This window comes from Mus musculus, chromosome 5, assembly GCF_000001635.26.
Source record: "Mus musculus strain C57BL/6J chromosome 5, GRCm38.p6 C57BL/6J".
Taxonomy (NCBI): domain Eukaryota; kingdom Metazoa; phylum Chordata; class Mammalia; order Rodentia; family Muridae; genus Mus; species Mus musculus.
The window spans coordinates 151,237,770-151,264,216 of record NC_000071.6 but is presented as its reverse complement, the minus strand read 5'-3'; the positions used below and the strand labels follow the sequence as shown (position 1 = coordinate 151,264,216).

Here is a 26,447-nt window from a genome sequence, read left to right as displayed (position 1 = left end):
ATACAGTTTGAATACCAGAGAACAACTTGTTTCTCAGATGAATTCATTGGATTATTTCTTTTATGTTGTCTATAGTTTATGATGGGAGAAGTATTTGAAACCTTTAATTTTAATTTAACAGCCAAAGTAAGTATATAAGACAGAATCATGGGGAGGGGGGGATACAGCAGCTAGAAGTCCTGGCTTAGCCATCTCCTGTCACCTAAACCCAAACGCTTGCCAGCCCTCCTTGCAACATTCTTCTGCCATCACACGCTGATGAGACAGGGAAGAGCTCCCTACCCGCTCTGTGCTGGTTAACCAACTGGATTCCTATTTGTTAGCTACAGGCTGCAAATGCAGCCTGCATCAGGTAACTTTTGAAGGGTTAGCGTGTGATGTGGCAAAAGCAGAAGCAGTGTGGTCCCATCAGCCACTGCAGTAAAACTGACACATGTTCCTATCTGCCATTGATGTGAGGATTGATCTCTGACTCAAGGGCAGATCTCAGCCTGCCGGGCTGCAGGGCAGAGTACCAAGTAGGTTATTTCAGGTCCATGTGCTTGGGCAAGTCAGGGTAGGGTGTGTCCACAAGGGGTATTAACAATGCAGGGCAATGCATTATTAGTGACTCCCAAAGCCCTGTGTAAGAGGAGAGGATTCAGACACCATGAGGTTCTTCAAAAGATATACCTTAGTGGAGCTCCACTACAGGAAGAAATCTCATCAACTGTCTCTGGATCTTCCTAAACAGTTTCCACAATTGGGGCTGCTCAGCCTGTGCCCATCTCTGTAGCGCTGTGGTCACACCTACTCCATAGGCACACAGCATGACCCTGACCCTGCAGACCTGCTCCGATACCAGACCTCTACTGCCAGGAGACAGCGAGCAGCACAGAATGACTTTGTACAGGCTGTTAGCCCCAGTCTCTGCCCTTTTCTGTAAACTCAGCCTTTCTGCTCAAGTCCCTTCTGTTCTCAGCACCAGGTGAGGTTTCCAGCATTGACTCCCGACAAATCGTCAGACAGCCTTTGCGGCCTCTTGAACCCTGGTTTCCAGCTCCAGATGACTCCGATCACCTGGTGATTTTTATCTTTTCCTTGGTTAGGGATTAAAGACTCAATGTCACAGTGTTCACTCACACAAAAACACCCTTAGGCTGTCTATCACACACGTCGTTTTCCTTTCTTGACCTTACAAGCCTGCACACACTCATGTGTACAGAGTGCATTTGAACATAGAGCTGGGAGTTCTCACTACACTATGGTCCTTGAAACTGATGACCATGTTTTTTTCATTGCTCTGTTTTTGTTTTGTTGGTGTTTTTTCTCTTTGAGTTTTAATCCCAGCACCCAGAACAAGGCCTGACACAGAGTAGGAGCACAGTGGGTACTTCTATTATCCACAAACCCCAAGGGAAACACAACCATTCCAGTCAGTCTCAGATGAGATTCCCAACTGTTGAGATCAAGACATCTATTGCCAAGTGCCTCCACCCATGCCCCAACTCAGACCAAGATGCCAGCAGGCCTAGGTCTTGGCACAGAAGGTTGATTTCAACGTTGTCTTTGCCTGAGCTATCCACTTCTTCTACCCGCATTCAAGACCCAAAATCCTCTCTTCCATATCCTGTCATCTCCTGGTGAGGCATCTTGCTGAAGGTTTTGACATCCTAAGTTTTTTATTTCCGGTTTTGTTTCAGTTTGGATTTTCCTTAGGGAAATCTATTTCTACTTTTATGCCTTGAATGTCTCTCCAGTCTTGGTTAAGGCATTTATTTGGTCATATCATCTTTGAGGTCTTTAAACATATTCATAATTATTAATTTTCGAAGCCCTTATCTTGTGCTTCAGTTAAATTGCATTTCTCAAGGCCTATTGCAATAGGGCTGTTGGCTTCTTTCTGGAGGAGGCATATTGTCTTGGCTGTTTGTGAGTGTGTTTTTGTGCCAGGATCTCGGCATCTGGAGTTGTGATGTTCGAGGAGTTCCTTGGCATAGGTATCTAGCATTATCTTTGTTGGGGGTGGGTGCTCCACCCTTTGGTGACTGTTGCACACTCTGGATACTAGGTAAGTGTGGTGGCTATGGGTCCCTGGTGGGCAGGTAACACATATGGATATGGGCTAGAAAGAAAAGCTGAGAGGGGAAGTGGTAAAGAGAGTTGGGGAGACCACATCACACCAAGAAGTGCTGTCCCCAGGAAGTACAGAGGAGAGAGAGAGAGATGGAGGGAAAGAGGTGTTTCTGGAGCAAGTTGCTTCTGGACTAAGTAAATCTGGAGAGACCAGAAGGAAAAGAGTAGGCGGGGGGTGGGGGTGGGGAGACCCTGGGTGCATACCTACATGGAGAGAGTCCCTGGGGGATGGAATTTTTGGAGAAGGTTCAAGCTGAGAGATGCAAGTCACTGGCTAGTATCTTATCTTGATACCATATCTTAGGTCCTTCCTCTTTCCTCTTCCCTGTTCTGTAACTCCCAGCTACTGGGATGTGAACTGCTTTGCTCTAACCTCCTCAGTGTGGTAGACCAGTTGATCTGCAAGCATGAACTCAAATACACAATTCCTCCTTTTCAGCTGTTATGTCACATGGTTTGTTGAGATGGTGAGGAAAGTGACAAACACAGTGGCCTCTGCTGGAGTTCTCCTTCCCTAGTCTTCCCACGGAGCCCTGGGCACATCTATAGACTCTAAGGAGGCAGGGAGAGGTGAAGAGGAGAGTCAAGAGATAGGTAGGACAGATACACTTCTCTTGTTGGGTCCTGTTATTTGTTTGGTCTTGAGTTCCCCTTGTTTCTGAGGAGCTGATAATAGCTTTGAACTCCTGATCTTCTTGTCTTTGCTTCCCAAGTGCTTGATTTACAGTCCCGTACCACTGGTTCAAGTAGGATATTCTCACATCTATTTTTATGCTCAATCACTACTGAACTATGGAATTATGGGAATGTTTTTTCTCTCTTAGCATACAGTCTACTTGTCCTTTGCAATTTACTGATATTAAATAGCTTGGTTGAAAGGCATTTCCTTTCTTGGACCTGTTGACTTAGCACATGCCTAAACAGCATTAAGATATTGGCAGGCCAGGGCTTACCGAAGTGTCCTGGGCTGTCTGTCTCCTTCAGTGCAGTTTAACATTGTCCTCCTCAGTTTGTAGCATGGCCAACAGCAGGCCTTCCAATCACTGGTTTTAAAAACTGGCTTCCTGTTGTTTACTTCTTTGGATTCTTTGTATATTCCAGATGTTATTCCTTTATCATATGTATACCTCACCAAGGCTGCCTTTTCCTTCACCAGTCTCCTTGGCTATCAAAAAGTCTGTTTGATTTCATGAGGACCCTTGTGTCGGTCATTGGCCTTTTTATTCCTGTGAATGACTAGAGTGCTCTTGAGAGGGTGCTTGAAGTATTTACTGTAGAGCATAAGCTTTTCTCCATTCTAGTGTCTTCTTCAATGCCATGTAGTATTTTTATGAGTTAAATTTGTCCTTAGATAGTTTCCTACATGTACAAAATGCACACTGCTCATTCTCACCTTCTACCCTCTCAAATCTCTCTACCACCTCTGTCCTCCTTCCTCCTATAAACCTTTCTCACATTCATGTCTGGTTTGTTTTGTAACCCACCTGGTTTAACCAGGGCAGCCTATGTGACCGTGTGTTTACAGCTATTCTTTAGAGGCTGGTAGGCACAGCATACATGTACAGTTGTGTGTATTCAACTGAAGACATGATGCATGAACTATGATCAGATCACATCATGTTTGCTTTAGAGCTGGGCCAGCCAACTTGCTTTCTCTCCTGGAGATAATTTATCACCTAGATGACACATTTAGCTTCCAGAATCTATCAATAGATGGTAGTTTGTTAGGAAAGGGTAGAGATCATGATCCTATTCTCCTTCCATTCCGATTGTTTACAGAGCCAGCATTGTATGAATCCAACTCAGGTGACCATAGATGTAGGAAACTAATGATTGTGATGGTCTGTAAACTTTATATTCTAGAGTCTAGAGAGTGGCATTTTTAAACCCTTGCTGTCTTTTAGCTCTTAGAAATGTCCCATTTTCCTTGTTTTCAATGTCCTCATTTTAGAGGTCAACAACACAATCAATAACTAGGTTTATAAGTAGCCAATAAATGTATAGAAGTGTACTCAACACCATTAGGCATCAAAGAAATGGAAATCAAAACTACAATGAGGTTCCATCCCACTGTAGTCAGAATGGCAGCCATTGAGAAACAAGTCACAAGAGATGCTGGAGAGGATGTGGGGACTCTGATAAACTGTAATAGTGATGTAAACATGTCCAGCCACTACATGGAGGTCAGTGCGGAGCTTTCTTAAAAATCTAAAAATGGACACTCCTCTGTATGTCCCAGTCAGTATTTGCCCAAAGGACTCCAGGTCAACATATGACAAAACCAGTCTGGTGTCCAACAACAGAGGACAACAGGTTATAGGCAAATTTATTAACATAGGTAAACAAAATGAAAACTTTTCAGCCATAAAAATGGAGAAAATTATGTCACTTGTAGGAAGATGGTATAGCTAGGGATTCACATTTAGAGAATCAAGTCTCAGGAAGACAATATATTTTTTCTTTTGTTGGTGTCTCCTAGATTTTATCACAAAATATCAGGTACATGCATATGCTATGAAGGTGGAAATAAAAATGTCTAGCATACAAATGGGATTAATGGGGGAGTAGAGGTAGGAAAAGAGAGAATCCGCATATAATACATACTTATACAAAAACTAAACTACAAATAATTAGAAGAAGGGCACTGTAGAATAGTTCCTTCCTCTAGTTACAAAGTGATAGAAAGAGAGTTAGTAGAAAGGCAGTCATATAGCTGGTACCATTGCTTGTCAGGTTGAAGGTATGTAATCTACAACCAGAACTCATGGTGCAAGACACAGCACTTGAGATTCTCATTTCCTTTGCTTTGGAACTGGGCAGGCCAGCCAGCTTTCTTCCAGAGGATAATTTATCTCCAAGGTGACACTTTAAGTAGAACTATACTTCAGAGTTTGAAATGCAGCTTGTGTGATCTTGGTAGGTCAAGTGAAATTGGCCAATGGTACTGCTCTTCCCCATGTTCCTTCCATGTTCTATGTTCCAGGGTAAACACAGCTTCCTGTGAATCTTGTGGCTTGCCTGTGAGTCACGCAGAGGGCAAGAGTGAGTGTCTGATTAGAGAATGTGCTTGAATTTTAAAGTTTTCTTCAACACATGATTCTAAACCAACCCAGATCTTCTTGGGCTCTACACAGGCAGAATGCTCTTTTGCAATTAATGATTTGGTACCACAACATGTTATCTTAGTTGCAAGGAGTTTGAAAGACCCATGGGGATAATAAAGGAGAGTAGTCATGGAAAAAATAAAGGAACACATCAGGTGGAGTAAAGTATCAGGAAGACACTATAGTTTTTTCTCTTGTTGGTGTTTCCTAGATTTTATAACATAAAATCTTGTTCATATACATGATATGAAGGCAGAAGTAAAAAACGTCTAGGGGACAAAGGGCATTAATGATGGTCACATGAACGTGAACAGAAGACACAAAGCCAAGCACCCTTAAAGTGTATGAATGACAGGGAGAATTCCGGTACTCCTGCAAAGAAAGTATTAAAGGGAATCTAAACATCAAGAAATAAACTTAGCAGCAAGTAAGAATATTTAATTGTAATGGTAATAACAATAGCCAATGTTTAGTTACCCATAAGATAACTAAATCAATGGGCTAGCACATGTCTTGTGAATGAGTGATGATCTGAATGGGAAACGTCCCACAGACTGAGGTATTTGAGCTGGTGTTACTTACTACTCCACCCATGCTGAAGTACACGTGGCTCTGGAGACCGACTTTGAGATTTAAAGTCTCACTCCATTTGTGGTTTGGTCTCTGCTTTCTGCTTGGGGTTAAGCTGTGGTCCCTCTGCTCCTGCTCCTGTCTTTATGCCTGCCATCTGCTGCCGTGTTTCCCTGCTGTGATGGACTTGTCTCTCTGCAACCAAACTAAAGTCTCTCTTCTTAGGTTGCTTAAACTAAAGTCTCTCTTCCTAAGTTGCTTTTGGTCGAGGTGCTTTATCACAGCAACAGAAAAAGTAACAGTGCAATATGGATGGCATTGCTCTCATATTTCAAACATAAGACTTCCTAAAACCAAGAAGTAGGATTTAGGCTATAATGAATGTCTGACGTTTTACACTTGGCAGTAAGACTTTTTATAATACTCTCTTCCATTATGACATCTGCATGGCCGTAACCTCGACTGTTTAACATCAGTGTCCTATTGTCCATGTTAGGGAATTTATCCCCAGGCCATAATGCATGTGTCTTCATCCTGAACGTGCTCTTCCTCCACAACTTCTGCCTGGAACACCCTTGATCCTTCTCCCTCCACCTTTACCCTACTTTCAGCGCATGCTCATCGACAGTCTGCCTATTCATTCTTTAGAATTCAGTTCACATCTCTCTGGATATGTGTTATTTCTTCCATGGTAGCATTATGCTATCATTGTCTGATTCCCTGACCCTCTCTTGCCTCCACCTCACATTTCATTTCTTACTTTGGGTGAGGAAGAGACTAGTCTCGTATTTAGGAACACTCTTCTTGAACAGAGCATACTGCCCAAAGAAAATGCATATAGTGGATGGGCATGGGGGCACATGCCTTTAATACGGAAGGCAGAGAGGAGGCTCACTGGAAGTTTAAGGTCAGTCTGATCTACATAGTAAGTTCAAAGGTAGCTAGGGGTATATAGCAAAGATCTGATTGAATAAATAAGTCCAAGATGATGTTGGAACTTGTAACTGTGTGCTTGTGATGACAGAAGCACTTTCTATATTTTACATAAATAAGTTAGACTATAACATACATATATACATACATACATACATACATACATACATACATACATACATACATAGAGAGAAGGGGGAAGGGGAAAGAGGACGGGGTGGGAAAAGGGAGGGGAAGGGAGGAGGAAGAGGAAGAGAGGGAGAGAGAGCAACCAAGCTCTCATATACATACAATAAAAAGTTAAACAATAACAACAAAGAGCCTTCCTTCTTTGTTCTGCACAGACTTATCATAGCACTGGTCATAGACTATTAAATAATGTGCCTTTAGGAATTATGTCCTTAACCGAATCCAAGAACACATTAAAGCAATCATCCATCCTGACCAAGTAGGTTTTATTCCAGGGATGCAGGGATGGTTTAATATACGGAAATCCATCAACGTAATCCATTATATAAACAAACTCAAAGACAAAAACCACATGATCATCTCCTTAGATGCGGAAAAAGCATTTGACAAGATTCAACACCCATTCATGATAAAAGTCTTGGAAAGATCAGGAATTCAAGGCCCATACCTAAACATGATAAAAGCAATCTACAGCAAACCAGTAGCCAACATCAAAGTAAATGGTGAGAAGCTGGAAGCAATCCCACTAAAATCAGAGACTAGACAAGGCTGCCCACTTTCTCCCTACCTATTCAACATTGTACTTGAAGTCCTAGCCAGAGCAATTTGACAACAAAAGGAGATCAAGGGGATACAAATTGGAAAAGATGAAGTCAAAATATCACTTTCTGCAGATGATATGATAGTATATATAAATGACCCTAAAAATTCAACCAGAGAACTCCTAAACCTGATAAACAGCTTTGGTGAAGTAGCTGGATATAAAATTAACTCAAACAAGTCAATGGCCTTTCTCTACACAAAGAATAAACAGGCTGAGAAAGAAATTAGAGAAACAACACCCTTCTCAATAGTCACAAATAATATAAAATATCTTGGCGTGACTCTAACTAAGGAAGTGAAAGATCTGTATGATAAGAACTTCAAGTCTCTGAAGAAAGAAATTAAAGAAGATTTCAGAAGATGGAAAGAGCTCCCATGCTCATGGATTGGCAGGATTAACATTGTAAAAATGGCTATCTTGCCAAAAGCAATCTACAGATTCAATCCAATCCCCATCAAAATTCCAACTCAATTCTTCAACGAATTAGAAAGAGCAATCTCCAAATTCATCTGGAATAACAAAAAACCTAGGATAGCAAAAACTCTTCTCAAGGACAAAAGAACCTCTGGTGGAATCACCATGCCCGACCTAAAGCTTTACTACAGAGCAATTGTGATAAAAACTGCATGGTACTGGTATAGTGACAGACAAGTAGACCAATGGAATAGAATTGAAGACCCAGAAATGAACCCACACATCTATGGTCACTTGATCTTCGACAAGGGAGCTAAAACCATCCAGTGGAAGAAAGACAGCATTTTCAACAATTGGTGCTGGCACAACTGGCGGTTATCATGTAGAAGAATGTGAATCGATCCATTCCTATCTCCTTGTACTAAGGTCAAATCTAAGTGGATCAAGGAACTTCACATAAAACCAGAGACACTGAAACTTATAGAGGAGAAAGTGGGGAAAAGCCTCGAAGATATGGGCACAGGGGAAAAATTCCTGAATAGAACATCAATGGCTTGTGCTGTAAGATCAAGAATTGACAAATGGGACCCCGTGAAACTGCAAAGCTTCTGCAAGGCAAAAGACACCGTCAATAAGACAAAAAGGCCACCAACAGATTGGGAAAGGTTCTTTACCTATCCTAAATCAGATAGGGGACTAATATCCAATATATATAAAGAACTCAAGAAGGTGGACTCCAGAAAATCAAATAACCCCATTAAAAAATGGGGCTTAGAGCTAAACAAAGAATTCTCACCTGAGGAATACCAAATGGCTGAGAAGCACCTGAAAAAAAAATGTTCAGCATCCTTAATCATCAGAGAAATGCAAATCAAAACAACCTTGAGATTCCATCTCACACCAGTCAGAATGGCTAAGGTCAAAAATTCAGGTGACAGCAGATGCTGGCGAGGATGTGGAAAAAGGGGAACACTCCTCCATTGTTGGTGGGATTGCAGGCTTGTACAACCACTCTGGAAATCAGTCTGGCAGTTCCTCAGAAAATTGGACATAGTACTACCGGAGGATCCAGCAATACCTCTCCTGGGCATATATCCAGAAGATGTCCCAACTGGTAAGAAGGACACATGCTCCACTATGTTTATAGCAGCCTTATTTATAATAGCCAGAAGCTGGAAAGAACCCAGATGCCCCTCAACAGAGGAATGGATACAAAAAATGTGGTACATTTACACAATGGAGTACTACTCAGCTATTAAAAGGAATGAATTTATGAAATTTCTAGGCAAATGGTTGGACCTGGAGGGCATCATCCTGAGTGAGGTAACACAATCACAAAAGAACTCAAATGATATGTACTCACTGATAAGTGGATATTGGCCCAGAAACTTAGTATACCTGAGATATAAGATACAATTTGCAAAACACATGAAACTGAAGAATAACGAAGACCAAAGTGTGGACACTTTGCCCCTTCTTAGAATTGGAAACAATCACCCATGAAAGTAGTTGCAGAGACAAAGTTTGGAGCTGAGACAAAAGGATGGACCATCTAGAGACTGCCATATCCAGGGATCCATCCCATAATTAGCCTCCAAACGATGACACCATTGCATACACTAGCAAGATTTTGCTGAAAGGACCCTGATATAGCTGTCTCTTGTGAGGCTATGCCGGGGCCTAGCAAACACATAAGTGGATGCTCACACTTATGGATGGAGCACAGGGCCCCCAATGGAGGAGCTAGAGAAAGTATCCAAGGAGCTAAAGAGATCTGCAACCCCGTAGGTGCAACAACATTATGAACTAACCAGTACCCCGGAGCTCTTGGCCCTAGCTGCATATGTATCAAAAGATGGCCTAGTCAGCCATCACTGGAAAGAGAGGCCCATTGGACATGCAAACTTTATATGCCCCAGTAGAGGGGAACGCCAGGGCCAAAAAGTGGGAATGGGTGGGTAGGGGAGTGGGGGGGGGGAAGGGTATGGGGGACTTTTGGGATAGCATTGGAAATGTAATTGAGGAAAATACATAATATAAAAATATTTTTTTAAAAAAAGGAATTATGTCCTTGAGTATAAGGAGCTTATTGTATTCCTTTTCCATTCTTGGCCCTTAGCAGAGAACATGGCACTAAATGCCAATAAATGGTGTTCAAATGAAGTGGAACCAAACCTTCCCCCAGCTCATTGTGACATCCTCTGATTACATAAACGCTGCCATAGCAGAGTTAGTTAATGTACATGCCCAGGACTAGAGTTGCTACATCATATGTGTTGTGAATCTACTTTTGGGGAGGAGGTCTTTACTGCCTTTCATAGTGACTAAACCATTTTATACTCTCACTATGCATGCATAGAATTCCAGCTTTATCACACCCTCACCAACACTTACCATCTTCTGATTTTAATAATAGTAGTTGAGTGCATGAGGCCATTATGGGTTTTACCTGAATTTTTGTAGCGATAATAATCTTAATCTTAGCAATAAGCATCTTTTTGTGTACTTGTTGGCCATTTACATCTCTCTAGATCTGTATCTCTCGACCTTCTGGCTGAGACCCTTGGGGGTAAAGCAGCTCTTTCACAGCGGTCACATATCAAATATTTATATTATGATTTATGACAGTAGCAAAATTACAGTTATAAAGCAGCAATAAAAATAATTTTGTGGTTAGAGGTCACTACAACATGAGGAACTGTATTAAAGGGGTGCAGATTTAGAAAGGTTCAGAACCACTGTTCTACATGAATGTTTATTAAATCTTTTGTTTAGGGGGATGATTTTGTTGTTGAATTGAAGGGGTTCTTCATGTGTCAGACATACTTTACAGACATTTCCTGGCACTGTGTAGGGTTCTGCATAGTTCTAATGGTAACCTTTGATAGAATAAGCAGTTTATTTTATAACTGCTAACACAGGAATTTTCTAACATAGAAATTTGCAATGCTCTTTGGACTCTCTCCACCTTTATATGATTTTATTTTAATTATGTATATGTGGATATGAGAGATGTGTGAGTGTATGCAACAGTGCCCACCAAGACCAGAAGAGGGCATAGATCTACCTGGAGCTGGAGTTGCAGGTGGTTTTGAACCACCCAATGTGGCATCTGGGAACTGAACTTGGATTCTCTGAAAGAACAGTACACAGCCCTAATTACTGAGCCAACTCTCCAGCCCAATATTTATATTTTTAATCTAATTCAAAAATAATGATGCATCGCTGTGCTTAAGCTGATGACAAAGTCTGACAAAATATAAAATAAGTTCGCTTTGAAGTTGTCAGCTATCAAGTCCAGAACTGAAGAAGTCCAAATATAACGGATCACACCCCCCGCCCCCCCCCCTCCCGCTCAAGTTTTGTCAGGGGAGACAAAGGAAACTGCAAACATGTGTACTGACAACCGCTTGCCATTGTCCTTGGGTTTTGAATCACGACTCTTCTACAAAGAGCCTTTGGATATTCCTGTTTTCCAGCAAGAAAGAGATGAAAAAAATTACTTATGGGGCAAGCATACGAACATTTCCATTGCTGAATTTAGCTAGGAGCTGTTCCATGGTCAAAAGATGAAAGAAAGCGAGTCTGAAGGAAGACTCGGGAAGGGTGTTTATAAGGATGCATGATGTACCCTGAGCGCTGGGTCCTGCTGGGTCCTGCTGGGTCCTGCTGGGTCCTGCTGGGTCCTGCTGGGTCCTGCTGGGTCCTGCTGGGTCCTGCTGGGTCCTGCTGGGACCTGCTGGTCTCTGCCGCTAGAGACATCAGTGAGCCCATAGCTGTGAGGCTTTAACAAGGAAGAGCTTGTGGGTTTTCGCAGTTTCTGAATCGTGTCGTCTGGCTATTGGATGGTCCAGGAAAGCACCAGAAGCTTGCCTTTGCAGTCTTTTTGTTTCTACCCCCTTCAGCGCTCTGACTTATTTTTAGTTCTATGGTTTTCTCCCACAAGTTACCATCAGGTCACGGAGTCATATGGGTTGTACTCTGCTGTCACGGTGTCCTCTGTACACAGAGCGTAATGGAAACTCTGATCACCCTAGATGGTGCCATTTGAAAGGATTACATTAAAACTCTGTTGAGCCATTGCCGCAGTGTCCTAACAAAGGGTCTGTTTATGCTATATATATATATATATTTTTTAACAATAGACATTCAGACAAGAGAAAGTCATTTGGAAGGCGCTTGAAATTGCCTTCCTGATGTCAATTTTATTCTGAATTGTAAAACAGTTCAAAAGAATGAGTCAAATAGAAATTTTAGTGCAAAACATTACTACTTCATGACTGTAGTTCACCAACAGAATTTCCATCGGGTTAATACAGACGGGAATTAATAATGGTTCATTCATGCACATACGTAGGCGTACTTGAAGGGTGTATGTGGGAACATTAACCACAGTCATATCTAGCTTTTTTGCCATGAGTCCCTCTTGACTCAGACTCTGACTTCTGATGAGTGATCCACTTGGAATGAACTCTTTGTGGCCTTTCAGACACACTAAACTGTCAAGTGTTCCTTCTTGTTCTTATCTAATGCTTCACGCTGCCTCACCCGACTCACCTCCAACTAAGCTGCTGCAGAATCGCTAACCTTTGTATCGCAAACTAACCTTTGTTTTGGGTCACTTATCTGATGAGTTTATAGTAAAATTAAAAAGGCACTTGGAAGAAGACAGCTTTCAATGGCACAACAGATGCTGCAGTAGAGCGGTCCCTGATCCCTGAGTTCTTACCCTTGGCTACCCCTGGAAAGCTACATAATGTCAGGTCAGCCCATCAAACTCACTATCACTCAGTGTTTTCTTCCTTTGCAATGAGAAACATGACAGAACTTGTATGGTTTCAAATATATTTTCACGGTGGAGGTCCCAATTTCAATTTAAATTTGTACATACTGATATTTTCTATTTCCAAGCTAAAAATTGAGATGTTGTAGTCGTAAAGACTTTATCTCCATTCAAATTCCAGTTAAAGCTCAAAGAAACGTAAAACAAAAGGCCCAGTCTCAGAAACAACTGCCACCTTTTATATTCAATATACAACCAATCAAAAGCTCAAGACCAACAGATGCACGCACCTTACCTTCTTTTTGAAACTTCAAATGCTCTTTTACTATTAGTGTTTAGTTTCTTTTCACATCAATAGTTCCATAAATCAAGTATGATGATGGAAGTGACATTTTGTTTCTCTTCCAAATGTTGGCATTCTCTTCACTTCAAATTTTGCAGTGAAAAAGAGCATTTGAAGTTTCAAAAAGATAAAGGATTTGCATGAAATCCTTAACAAGAGCAATCTAAAGTTAACACTTAGAACGTTGGAAATGCAGATACAAGGAGAACACTTGTTAGTTTTCCAGGAAGGGTGGAAGCATTAACAGAAGAGGAATCCAAGCAGATATGGGAAGGGAGGAGGCTTGCTTTTTCCGTAGTGCACACTCAGATATACCAGAGTTACCAGACAAGCTTTGATAGCACTGAAAAATGTCCATGATCAGGGCACTGCTGTTGCAGAAGGGAGATGGCCTGTTGGGAAGCCATCTGATAGTGGTTATCATATTTCATGACCAGTTTATCTAAACGTGGAGTGAAACTTTTGGACAGATATTTATATGAAACCATTTCTTTGGGATTATTCTCATAATGGTTTAAGATATCACATATGAAGAGATACCATGACCACAGCATCTCTTATAAAGAAAAGCATTTAATTGGGGCTGGCTTACAGTTCAGAGGTTTAGTCTATTATCATCATGGTGAGAAGCACAGTAGTATGCAAGTAGACATAGTGCTAGATAGGGGCTGAGTTCTACATCTGTTTCCTCAGACAGCAGAAGAGTGAGCTACTGGGCCTAGGTTGAGATCCTGAAACCTCAAAGCCCAACCCAGTGATAGATACATTTAACAGGACCATACCTATTCCAACAAGGTCATATCTCCTAATAGGGTCACTCCCTATGAGCCTATGGGGTCCATTTTCATTCAAACCACCACAAGGATGACACAGCAGCTGAAATTCAAATTAGGTAAAATGATGTAAGCAATTTTTCATGCTGTTTTAATTCTTGCGCTTCTCTGAAACTAAGCAAACCAACAGACATTATTTCCAGCTATTCAAACCAGAGGCATGACATTGTCATTTGAAATTCAATGGAAGAAAAAGCTTCCTACAATACTCAAATTCATTCCTACTTCCAGGAGAGTCCAAAGTGGTAAGCATAATTACTAGTACTAGATTAATTCAAAAGAGATGACTTGGTTGACAGTTAGCCGTGCCAGGTCCTGTTCCAGCCACTTTGTGACTATGAGCTTGTTTGGTCTCATAATCCTGAGAGGTGAGAGAAGATTATTACTCCTGTTTTACAGACAAGAACAGAACCTCCCAGGAAGCATCTCTAGCCTAGCAGAGCCCAACTGAGCAAGATCAGAGGCGTGTGTATGGCATCGCATATTCTGACGGGTCATCTTTTCAATACTGAACTGAAAATATGGGAGAATTTTAAAATTGTGAGTCTATCAATAACTCAAACCATCTAACGGATATTTACTGAGCGATGGCTATAGGCCAAGCACCAGGATCCTCTGTTCCCTTAATGACAAGGAACATTCAAAGAAAGGCAAGCATCTGCCATCTTCCTTCATAAAAATCCCTAAAGAAGACATATATGCTGGACATATATGGATTTGTGAACGTATGCATACATTTTTAAAATTATGTGATCCTTCGTTTTCTTCTCCACAGAGAAGGGCTTGGAGTAGTGAACAAAGTGAAAGAGGCAACAGTTGCCTGGAGGTCAAATCCTGTCCACAGGTTGTTTCCATTTGCTTTCAACAGATAAATTTGTTTCCAGACCATTAACTGCTCAGGATAGATGAATGCCTACCCATTTAGAAAACTTCCTTGAACGTGAGGGCTTTATTGGAGTAGGCCCGCCCATGTGTGCGTGTGTGTGTGTGTGTGTGTGTGTGTGTGTGTGTGTGTGTGTGTGATGTCAAGTGCACTGAAACAGAATCAAAATAATTTTGAAGGTATTTTAAAGGAAAAAAAAATGAGTGAGAGAGGTGTGCTTCATTGCCAAGGGCTAGCTTTATTTTAGCTCTGGAGATAAAATGGGTAGGATTGCATCTGCATCTGCATTTGCATCTGCGTCATCTGCAACACAGAGAAGAGCAGAGTGCCTGCCAAGCAGCAGCGCAGTGTTTGCAGAAGCTAGTAGACGTGGAGGAAAGTCCTTCAAGACTGTGCAGCTGAAGGGAAGCAAAGGTGCCCGTCCATCTCAGCATGATCAGATGAAAATGCAGAGTGTCAGTACAAATGTAGTGTGCATATGTAAAGTGAAAGTATTTATTTACTGTAGACTCCAGTTAAATCAGGCATCCGTGTCTGGCAACCCCACTTACATGCCAGCCCTGCTGGGCAGATAAGATAGCTTGTCATTAAGATGCCATTAGCTCTGTGTAGGGGTGTGTGTGTGTGTGTGTGTGTGTGTGTGTGTGTGTGTTGGTCTATCTGTGCCCCTCTATGTGTGTATGTGTAATTCTGTGTGTCTGTCTGTGCTTCTCTGTGGGGTGTGTCTCTCTCTGTGGGGGGGGGGGGTGTTTGCCAGTCTGTCTATCTGTGTGTGTAATTCTATGTGTCTGTCTGTGTCTCTCTGGTGTGTGTGTGTAATTCTGTGTATCTGTCTGTGTCTCTCTGTGGGCTGTGTGTGTGTGTGTGTCTATGTGTGTGTGTGTGTGTATTTCTGTGTGTCTGCCTGTGCCTCTCTGTGGGATGTGTGTGTGTCTGTTGGTCTGTCTGTGCCTCTCTGTGGGATGTGTGTGTGTCTGTTGGTCTGACTGTCTAGCTGTGCCTCTGTGTGTGTGTTGGGATGGAGTCAATAACATCTCTAACAGAGAACATTCAGGAGGTTCTTCTGTGGTTTAAAGATTCCCACCAAATTCATGTAAAACCTCATTCCTATTGTTGGGTAATAAGAGCTGAGACTACATTGGCCCTTTAAGAGGTCATTAGGCCATGAGAACTTTGTTGCTCAAGGATTAATGGGTTTACCCCCAAAGTAACCCCGTTACAAAGGCCAGTTTGACTCATCTCACCATCTGGATCCCTTTCACCATGTAATGCTTAGGCCATCTTGAGACTCATCAGCAATAACGCCCACAAGATACAAACTCCTCACCTTGGACTCTCTAACCACCAGTCCTCTATTTTCTTTATAAATCCCCCAGCCTATGGTACCACTCTGGCATTAGAAAATGGGCCAGAAGACCCTCCAGTTGGAGACTGGGGTGTCTCTTGTCTGCTAACCCATACATTCTTCCTGTGACGCTTGTGAGCTGCCTTCTCTGTCCACAGCCTCTACCTAATTGTGTCCAGAATGGCTCTCATTATCAAAGCTTTCTCTATTCTTAAGACTTTTCACAACACGGGTTCCTTAATACTTCTGTTGCTATCCCCAGAACCACGTGGAGAACCCAGGAAATCTTGGATGTCTAATAAACATTTACTGTGTGTGAGGTTCCCATGGCCTTTCCTGCCTGTTGTTTTAGCTGTTGCTTCCTTCTGAAAACAGTAAAGAGGAGACAGGATACATGTGTTCCCTCTTAGACCTCATTTCTTTTACTGTATAAAAGCACAGGAAGAAAAGCCCTGTTACATCAGTACCGCCGAGTTGCCTGCCTCCCACGGTGTCGGGTACATACGAGGTACACAAAGGTGAATGGTCCCATACACGAGATTGAGCTGCAGTTTTCAAATGCCATTTCATTGAACTTTACTTATGTTATAGAAACTGTGCAGGGCTGGGGGAAAGGCTCATTCCATTGCCACACAGCTGGGGACACACTGAAAAGAGCTGTCAGGGACTCCTAGGCGGAAGTGGGAGCAGATATTAGCCATGTTTGAAGTAGAAAGCCATGAAGTGTTTGAAGTAGAGAGCCGCCTGCAGCACCAAACAGGAGGAGGCAGAAAAGGAAACCCCAGACCTTGTTATCAGGAAGGGGAGGTGTTTTCTCACAGCTGCCTTTGGGCTCCTTTTCTAAGGGCCATATATCTGAAGTGACAGGATCACCTCATACTGTGTAAGAGGTTATGTTGTTCTTAAAGCCACAGAAAACAGCAAACCCTCTGAAGTGTAGCTTGACATGAAACGCCTACTACATGCCACTAAAGTACTGACAGCAGGCTGAGGGAAGTCACCAAGGAGAAGAGCCGAGTGTGCTCCCAAACGCTCTCTAATTGATTTACATTATATAACAAGGTAAAAGCTTACTAGACAGGTGGCCAGTTGTCACCTGACCTTGAACAAGAGCAGAAGCGACCAAGTGGACAGAAAGTTAACGGTAAAACTCTCCAGAAAACTAAATTGCAAAGAAAGGCTCTTGATGTGTGAGACAAATGTTATTGGTTTTCCTATCTGAATTCTTTCGTTTTAAACACTGCCCATCTCTGGAAAGGGATCCTTTGACTCCTTATCAATATCTACAGCAGTTTCCTGGGACGCAGCTCTCTTAGACTGAATTTAATGGAAATCAGCTTCTAGGTGGCACTGATTAATTGTTTAAGGCAGAGAATTGTTTTCAGGCTTAAAAACACAGCTTGATGCTTTTACCAATACATGTGCTTTATTGTAAATAATTTTTCAAAATATCCAAAGAGAACTGGAGACATTCCTCTTTTATGTATGGCATATGCTATATATAAAAAAAATGGTCATAAATTAAGTCCTTTGGACTATGGTGTGGACTGTCTTGGACCTGCTGAAAAGTGTTCTTTTTCTCTCAGTCTCAATGTATCGTTGCCATAGTGACAGGAGGGTGGGGCAAATGTGCTGCTGTTACTGCTGCCACTAATCAGATAGCTGTGTGCAAGTTCCAATGTACTTTTTAAAGCAGACTTGGAAGACTTAAGTAATGATCTTGTAGCAGGCACCCCGCAACCTATTATCATAACCACTAAAAGTTCCTTGTGAAAAATAGACTTTCAGGAACTGGAGAGATGGCTCAGTGGTTACGAGTACTGGCTGCTCTTGCAGGGGACCCAGGTTCAGTTCACAGCACTCACATAGCAGCTCACAATCTTTTGTAAATCCAGTTCCAAGGGATCCAACGCCCTCTTCTGGCCCACATGAACACTGCAATGCGTGTAGTTCACATCCATAAACACGGGTAAAACGCACATACACATAAAATTAAAATAAATTAATATTTACATCTAAATGTTAAATAAACTTTTCCCCCAGAAGTTAGCTTTCATAATAGTGCATTCACCCTTGAACTGGACCATTAAGCTCCTTTCACGAGATGTTGATAATATGAAAAGGGAATCCATGGTGAAGACTTACAAAATACACACAACAGTGGGAGAGTCCTTTCTTATAAGACGATAATCCAGAGATCCAGTAATATGAACCATGGGGTTTATCTTGACAGGTAAGTCAACTTATTGCAGAGAAAAACAGCCAGACAATACCGTCCTTGTTACAGAACCACAGGTGTTTAAAAGGCTAAGCACACTAAAGGGAGAGACTACAGCATCCGACAGGAGTGGATGGGGACAAGGAAGCAGAGTGAGGAGGGAGGGGGTGGGGGATGTGTAGACGGCAAGGCAGGTGCTTAGGAAATCAAAAAGAGAAATAGAAATCTACAGTGAAAAGCAGCTGCCAGGTAAGTTTTTATGGCCCCTCTAGAATGAGACTTCCAACTTCCTCTTAGTCACAGACGGAGAACTCATTCTAAGACATAGGTTTTAGTAAATTGCATTTAGGTTTTGGATACAGCACTTCTCTGAAAGCCCATTATATACAGATTAAGCACAGGGAAATTGTGTCATCTCAAACGAACACCTGCTATCAGCTCAGAAAACATTTATAAATCCCACCAAGGTCTACAGCAGAATTCTATCCTGTATTTCTTGAGTTGCCTACCAGATCACCTCAGGAATTCTAATATGGAAGTGCTTTTGTCTAGTGCAGCTGCATGGTATAAACATGTGAATTATATATCCATGCACTCACTGGGCACTATTGTAGTAGTCTATGTAACATCACACCTAGAAAGGGGTCGTGTATGCTTGTTTCCCTCCCCTTATCTGTGGGAGTATTTTCTAATACATCCAGTGGATTCCTAAGACCTCAGGCTATATTCAGATCGTATATGTGTGTGTTGACCTACGCACATGCACCTCTGATAATGCTGAATTTGCAAACCGGATACTATTTTTGGAACTTAGCTGACCACAAGTAGCTGGAAAGGGAAATCATGGCTAGCCTTGTGCCAGAAGTTTCTAGAGAAGAGTGTCCAAAACTTGCTGAAACCAAACAAGTGACAGATGAAAACTGTACATGGAGGTGGCGCTAAAAGCGAACTAATTCAAAATCGTAGAAGAAAAAATCAGAAAGCAGTAGAGGCTCTCATAAGCTGGGCGCTTTATACCTAGGTAGGAACTAGTGTTTTTCATCATTACACCAAGAAACAGATTCTGGATGCAGGGCAGAGGGCAAACCAGAGCGTTCTGTTGCTCAGACTACTCCCTGGGGGCTCTGTGGCTCCCACGTGGGGGTCGCAGACAGTGTGGTGTGTTCTTAGCTGGTTCTGAGGTAGAGGATTGTCACACTCTCACTGACTCTTTCTCTCCCACTACCTATCTAGACACCCCAGTAGCCAAGAAGTCTTGCTGAGCTAAGGGTGAGGAGCCATTAGAATCTCAAGCGTTTAAACTCTGCCTTGTCTTCTTGGGTCCCAGCTGAGGTCATTCCATACCCCGAGCCATTTAACCCAACACACAGGGCCTGACCTCTTAACAGTGCAGAGGCATGGAGTGCCAGCTATGTCCTCTCAGTGTGTCCCAAGAGGATAGTTTTACAGTGTTCTTCCCTTTGCCCATTTTTCCCTTTCACATGATCCCTTCCAGCCACCTCCTCTCAGACATAGGGCTCGCTAGCTTTTTCTAGTAGAATCCATGAGGTCATGAGTATTATTCCCTCCATCTCCTCCTGCACTCTCGCTTAGACCAGCTCTCCCTTTCTGTCCATCCTCCTGTCTCACTCCAGGGAACTAAGGCCCTTTCTGGGTGAGGTCAGTGGACCTTCATCATCAACTCACTTTGGGGATCAGCTCTCACCGAAGTGGGAGGTGCTCAGATGGTTTTACTCCAGAATTTTTATAACACATAGCCACCTCTCTCCTGACCTTGCGGGTCCACTCCTGGGCCAGCCCTAGGTGCAGGGCATGGAGAGCCCACTGTCCCTCTCCTTCCCTGAAAACTGTTCACACCTCTCTGGCTTTTCTTCTCTTCCTTTAAAAAGCGGTATTCGATTGTTAGCATATTCTCACACAAGGCTTGCCCAAAAGAATACTAGATATTTTAAATGTTGCATTTCCATTCAAACATTCCATTCAAACATTTCCATTCGACATCAAAGTCATAGAACTCTCTCACATGTCAAACATGACCCAGTTAATTTTCATTTTTAAGTTACTATTGACTCCAGTAATCCAAGTTCACACAGGAAACTCCAGACTCCAGATCTGACTTTCAGAGAGAGAGAGAGAGGGACTTGATTTCTGACAAGATTAGCTTTTGAAATATGAAATATATATTCTAGTGAGGGGGAATTTCTAACACTTTGAAGAACCAACCTGATTAAATACTTCAAAACGTTATCCGCCGCACTCCCCACCAATGTATTGCTGTTCTGAAATGCCCTTCCATTTGTTGGTTATTTCATCAGTTATAATGTAAAACTTACATGTCTTTGGCACATTCACTGGTTTCTGTCCCTTTGATGGCTTGTTCAGTTCTTCAACACTTGAGCAGGGAACAACAGCTCCCAACACTCACTCTATTGTCCATTTTTTCAATTCATCAGTTGATTATAGACTGGACACGTGTAATATAGACTGTCCTACTTTCCGTGGGAAATATACAACAAAGATCCCACCCCAAGTAGTTGGCTGAAAGCATGAATAAATAGGTCATAAACATACATGATTGTGTATATTAACTATGTATTATAATAAAAGTTATGTAAATGTGTGCTCTCTCTCCTGTGTATGTTTCAGAACCCTGTTATACTGTACTTGCCATTGTCATGATGTGTTGATGGTAACACACTTAGGTGACGAAACAAAGTGAGGTGGATTGCAGTAGTTAGGTATCGTGATGTGATGCTGCCAGGTTCACATAGAAGAGCTATTTGACCACAGGCCCTAGGACACCTCCACACCATCTTATATAATAGTTGAGATGGGCACTAGGCAATTAGCAGGTGAATAGTATACACAGTGTGGACACACAGGGCAGAGGATGGTGGTCATCCCAGATGAGGACCTCATCACACTACTCAGGATGGTAAATAACTCTAAACAGGCACATCAATTATTCACCAAGTTGACATTTAATAGTTTCAGCCATGACTGACCAAGAGCAACTAAAACCATAGGAAGCAAAACCAAGAACAATGGGAAATGGTTCATCATATATCATCATACATTTCCCTTGAGATATAGCCATTGGGGGGAAATCACCTGCCAATAGAGGGGTGGAACTATTGCTTTATAGAGCTTGGATACACCTTCGCAAAGGAAAAAGTCAGTGAGTCCTGACCAGGAGTAACAAGTGGAGAACCACTTGCATAAAGAGGTTGTGATTCTTTGAAAGAACTGCCAGCTAGTTGGTTGTCTCTATAAAGTAGCAGACAGGTAATGATTTTGAGGGTGTCTGAAAACAGTACACGCAAGCCTTGTGGGAGAGTGAGGGAGTCCTCACAGTGCTACTAAAGATGGTGATGCTGGTGAACAGGTACCAGATGAGCTTTAAACAGCTACACCTGAGCCTCAAGCAGCAAGAATATCTCACTCCACCAGCACTGTGTCATGGCTACAGAGTTCCAGGACTGGCAGTGTGTTCCAGGACTACCTGGGTGTAAGGGTAGAGATAAGAACTTGCCAGACAGGAGTGGGAAAAGTAGGATGTTACCTGTGAGTTTGTCCTGCCAGCCCCAACCATGCTCCCAGAATAACAATGCTGAAACTCAAAAATATATTTACAAACACCTTGGTGAGAAGCTTTGGTTGGTTCCCCAATTAGCCCCTATGTTAATCATCCTGTTTATTCTCATCGAGGTTCTGCCACTTGGCTGGTTACCTCTGCGTAGTCCCATGTTTCTGTCCTCCTCCATGGTCTCAGGCAAATCTTCCACCTATTGTCTATCCCAGAATCCAATCTCCCTACCACACGTCCTGCCTTCTATTTCCTGCCTAGCCTTATAGGCCAATCAGCATTTGATTGGCAGGTCCTGTGACTATACAGTACATAAGAGAATCTCTCTATAGTAAGAGTTAAAATAGATTTGTGCATATATAATGGGGCAGAGGGAGAAAGCTTGGCTTGGGGAAAGGCTGATCTAGTAAAGAGCACAGGGCAAGATGAGAAACTGTAGAAGGACCCAAAGTCCCCAGAGAAGCTGAAATAAAGGCTCAAGATCTCGGGGACAGAGCAGGTTGAGTGTTGACTTAGCTTAACAAATGTCTTGGGAATGGGTAGATGAGGTGGAAGCAGAGTTCCCAGAGCTGTGAGTGGGAGGGCCCAAGGTCAGAGGTGCAGAACGGAGTCAGGCAACTCTGAGAATGTCCAGCTATGGTGTGTGCCCTCTGGGAACATGGTGCATAGCTCACTGATTGGTCAAGTGTGCTTACTGGGCACCTGTGCTACACCAAACCATGCTCTAGAGTCAAAGTCCCCACTCCCTGGGAATTCTGATAGCGTGAAGGAGTAACTCGGGGAAGGGGGAGAAACCAAGCAGGACAGAGTGGCCCACAGGCTCAGGTTGGCTTGGAGTTAGTGAGGTTTATCACAAAATCCAAGGTGATGGCTCTTAGCTTGGTGATAGGGAAGGGTGTCGTAGGCGAAGGTGGAGATGGGAAAGCTGGGAACCTTGAGTTCAACAACCTGTTGATGTTGTTGTTGTTGTTCAAGCATTAGAAATGTAAAAGCAGATATAAGTGGGATCCTGTTGAATAAATAAATATAGTTGTCAATAAAAATAAAAAGCCAACCCAGAATGATTTTCCAGAATGCCAAAAAATGAATTTGGTTTTGAAATTTTTTCCAAACCAATGTTTTATATTTTTATTCTAAATAATAACTGGTATAGGTATATGTATATATAAAATACACACACACACACACACACACACACACATTTGGGACAGTGTTTCTCTGTCACTCTGGCAGTCCTGGAACTCACTTTGTAGACCAGGCTGTCCTCAAACTCAGAAATCTGCCTACCTCTGCCTCCAGAGTACTGGGATTAAAGGTGTGTATCACCACCACCCAGCTGCAAGATTTTTTTTTTCAAAAAGCAAATGCCAAAAAATAAAAAATTGTCAGTAGCAGATGGCCACTGGAATACAATCTGACAATAAAGCAATAGTTTATTTTCTCACATATAAGGAAAAAATGTTCATGAAAGCAGAGAAAACTATACATGAAATGATAGGAGTAATTTCCACTGCTCTAGAAATAAACATGGTAATCCTCTTGTTCTTACCAAGCTGTCACAGAGCACTAAGAAGAAAAAACTTGATCAACATTAAAAAAAAAAAATACTTTTCAACTAATTTAGTTAAAGAAAAAACTGGGACCTCCATGTTGAGAATCACATTTTTTTTAAGACATCATAAATTGAAATACATTTTGTGGTATACTCTGTGAGTTCTGTTAGTAACAAATGCCACCATGTGTTGATAGCACAGAATCCTGGTCTTCATCGGCCTTTATTGTATTTCAAAAACATTAAGGATTAGAGAGGGCCTGCAATCACAGTGAAGAAGGAATCCTTCCCTTGAGCTATCTCCATTCAAGACATAGATATAGGTAATTAGCCTTTTTCTAAGGGTCACTGACAGATTTTGGTACAAGTCAAGTCCATATTGCTTAAAAATGAAATGGGTATACCCTCAAAAACAATATTTCTTCAGTGGCTCTAATGTATTGTTTCCCAAACTAGAAAGGCAACAAATCTATTCAGTTACAGGGACCAAGCCTCTGGGGTTACGAGTGTCACATGACGAGCTCTGAAGACGCTCAAGGATGCTGTGGAGTCCTCTGATGGACTTGAGGGAGGCAGACAGCATCTCTAAACCACCTTCTCTGCCAGTCTCAAGTCTTTGAGAGCTCATGTGTTAAAGAAAGAAAGAAGCAATACCCAGAGTGTGTTTGCTCCATTAAATGAGTCGACGACCTTAAAGCCTCTCAGCAGCTGGAACCCAGGGCCATGGAAGGGATGCTATGCCGCCGTGTGAGGACAGAGACCTGCACTGAGTATTTGTAAGCATTCAGATGCTTCCAATGCAGAATGCCACCCTGACAGCTGGTCTACAGCACCTTTCCCCTGGGTGGCACTTGAAATCTATAAAACACTTTCCCTTATAATTTATCTTTTGTCATTGTGAGGAGAAGAGAATGTTCTTCTCTACGTGTGATGCATAGGGAACCTAGATTAGGGAGGTTATGTGGTCTTAACTTCCCTACCTGTCACTTGGGGTTGAAGTTTGAACCTTAGTTAGCAGAATGTTATTCAGACCCAGCTGAACCAAGGTCTCCTAAAAAGTTGAGAATCATATATTTTTTAAGACATCATAAATTGAAATACATTTTGTGGTATACATAAATGATGGCTTACATAAAATGATGATGGTGGTGGTGGTGGTGGTGATGATGATTATAGTGATAGAAGCTAACAGTCAGTAAATGTTAATTATTTAAGAGTCACTATCGGAATTTGCATATGTTACTGCATTTCATCCTTGTCAAAAACTTCATGAAGGGAACAACATTATCATCTGAAGTGAAAACTTAAGGGTTCTTTGGATGGTGTTTTGCTGGGGCAAAAACAAAAAAACAAAAAAACAAACAAAAAAAACCGTGAAGGAACATTTTGCTGAAGCAGACACAGGAGAAAGGATGTTCTGCTAAAGCATACACATGAAAGGACAGGTGATGAAGGATTCTTCACTAACAACACACATGTATTGGTCTGCCTTACGTTGTGCAGTTTAGCAGCATTTGTTGGGACTCTATAGAGAGAAATGAACCAAAAAACTTCTGGGAGTGTGCTGCAGTTTCTTGCCACTTCTACAGACTCAGGCTGACTGGCAGAGTGATGTCAGCTGAGACAGACACATGTGGTGAAGCAAGACCCGTGGAGGACATGTGATGTTTCGAGGGTATAAATAATAGGACTTGATGGACAGAGATGGAGGGTGAGCTAGGGGTGCCTATAGTGCTCGCTGTGCAATACTTGTGAGTCTCACATCTTTGCTGATCTTCGCTTCTCCTGGCGCTTCTCCCAGGCCCCTCCTGCTGACTCATGCCGAGGCTGAGGCCTGGCTCTCTCTGCTAGGCAGTGCCACCACCGCTGATTCCTGTTTGCTATCCCGACCCTACCAGACTGGACTGCTGGTGCATCCACGAAGTGTTTGTTTATGAGTGGATCAAACTGCTGCTGCTGACCTGTGAACTCAACTGCTGATTTCCTGACAATACAGAGGGGAGTTACTCCAAAGAACTATTTCTAAATAGAAACAGCCCCCCCCCCCACACACACACACCCAACTCCTTACTTTTCCTCTACTTCTGGTGGGTGGTGGGTTACAAGCAAGGTTAAAGCACTAAGAAACATCATTAAAAGTAGGCATTTGAAAGAAAGTCACAATCACCATCATTTTACAGGTGCTGAGGTTGGGTAAATGAAAAGAGAAGTAATTTGTTATGATCGCAAAGCAGGTCAGTCTGTGAAAGTTCCCTCCAATCCTGTACTCCAAGGGTAGGCTGGCTTTCACAGCCTAACACCACTGATGTTCATTGCCCTATCTGAGTATCTCCCAAAGTACTGAAATCTGAAACTGCTATGTACTGGGGCTGTCATAGCAGACTAGATAAATATCAAGGGGTCAGTTTCCTTATATCAACATAATAAAGCAAGCTGTGTGCTAAGTTAAATTTACTCAACCTATATGAGGAAGACAGAGTGAAGAATGTCACGGGGTTGTCAAGATGATTGCAAAGACTGGAATCTTCAGTAACCCATGAGACAGGGACTCGGTCTCTCTCATTTGGTAATGCTCATTCCCAAAAGCACACAAGAAAAATATAGAAAGGGGGCTAGAGGTATAGCTCAATTGGTAGAGTGTTTGCCCCTTATGCACAAGGTCCTGGGTTCAACCCCCCAGCACTGCATCAGCCAGGTGTGCTACTGCATATGTGTAATCTAGGTACATGGGTGGCAGAGGCAGGAGACTCAGAAGTTCAAAGTGAGCTTTGGATACATAGTAAGTTTGAGGTCACTCTGGATGACATGAGACATTGTCTCAGAAACAGAAAAGCAACACGGAAAGCAACACTATAAAGACATCCCATTAGGGTTACTCCTAAAAACATGAGGTGGAGAGAGAACAATCACCACCAAATGTGACTCTCATTATGCTGAAGTTTTAAGGAGAAAAAGACAAACCTAAACTAAACCAG

At 42.3% G+C, this 26,447-nt stretch overlaps 1 protein-coding gene and 1 long non-coding RNA gene across 2 annotated transcripts in view; one reads left to right on the top strand and one right to left on the bottom strand.

Annotated features, from left to right (window-relative positions):
* The window catches only part of Stard13 (StAR-related lipid transfer (START) domain containing 13), a 390,686-nt gene that overhangs the window by 163,984 nt on the left and 200,255 nt on the right, over window positions 1–26,447 (top strand). The window lies entirely within an intron of this gene.
* On the bottom strand, window positions 4,420–11,594 carry 5430435K18Rik. Its single transcript, XR_868755.2, has 2 exons — window positions 11,561–11,594; window positions 4,420–5,133 (listed from the first exon to the last, which is right to left on the bottom strand). It is a non-coding gene; the product is annotated as an RIKEN cDNA 5430435K18 gene (long non-coding RNA).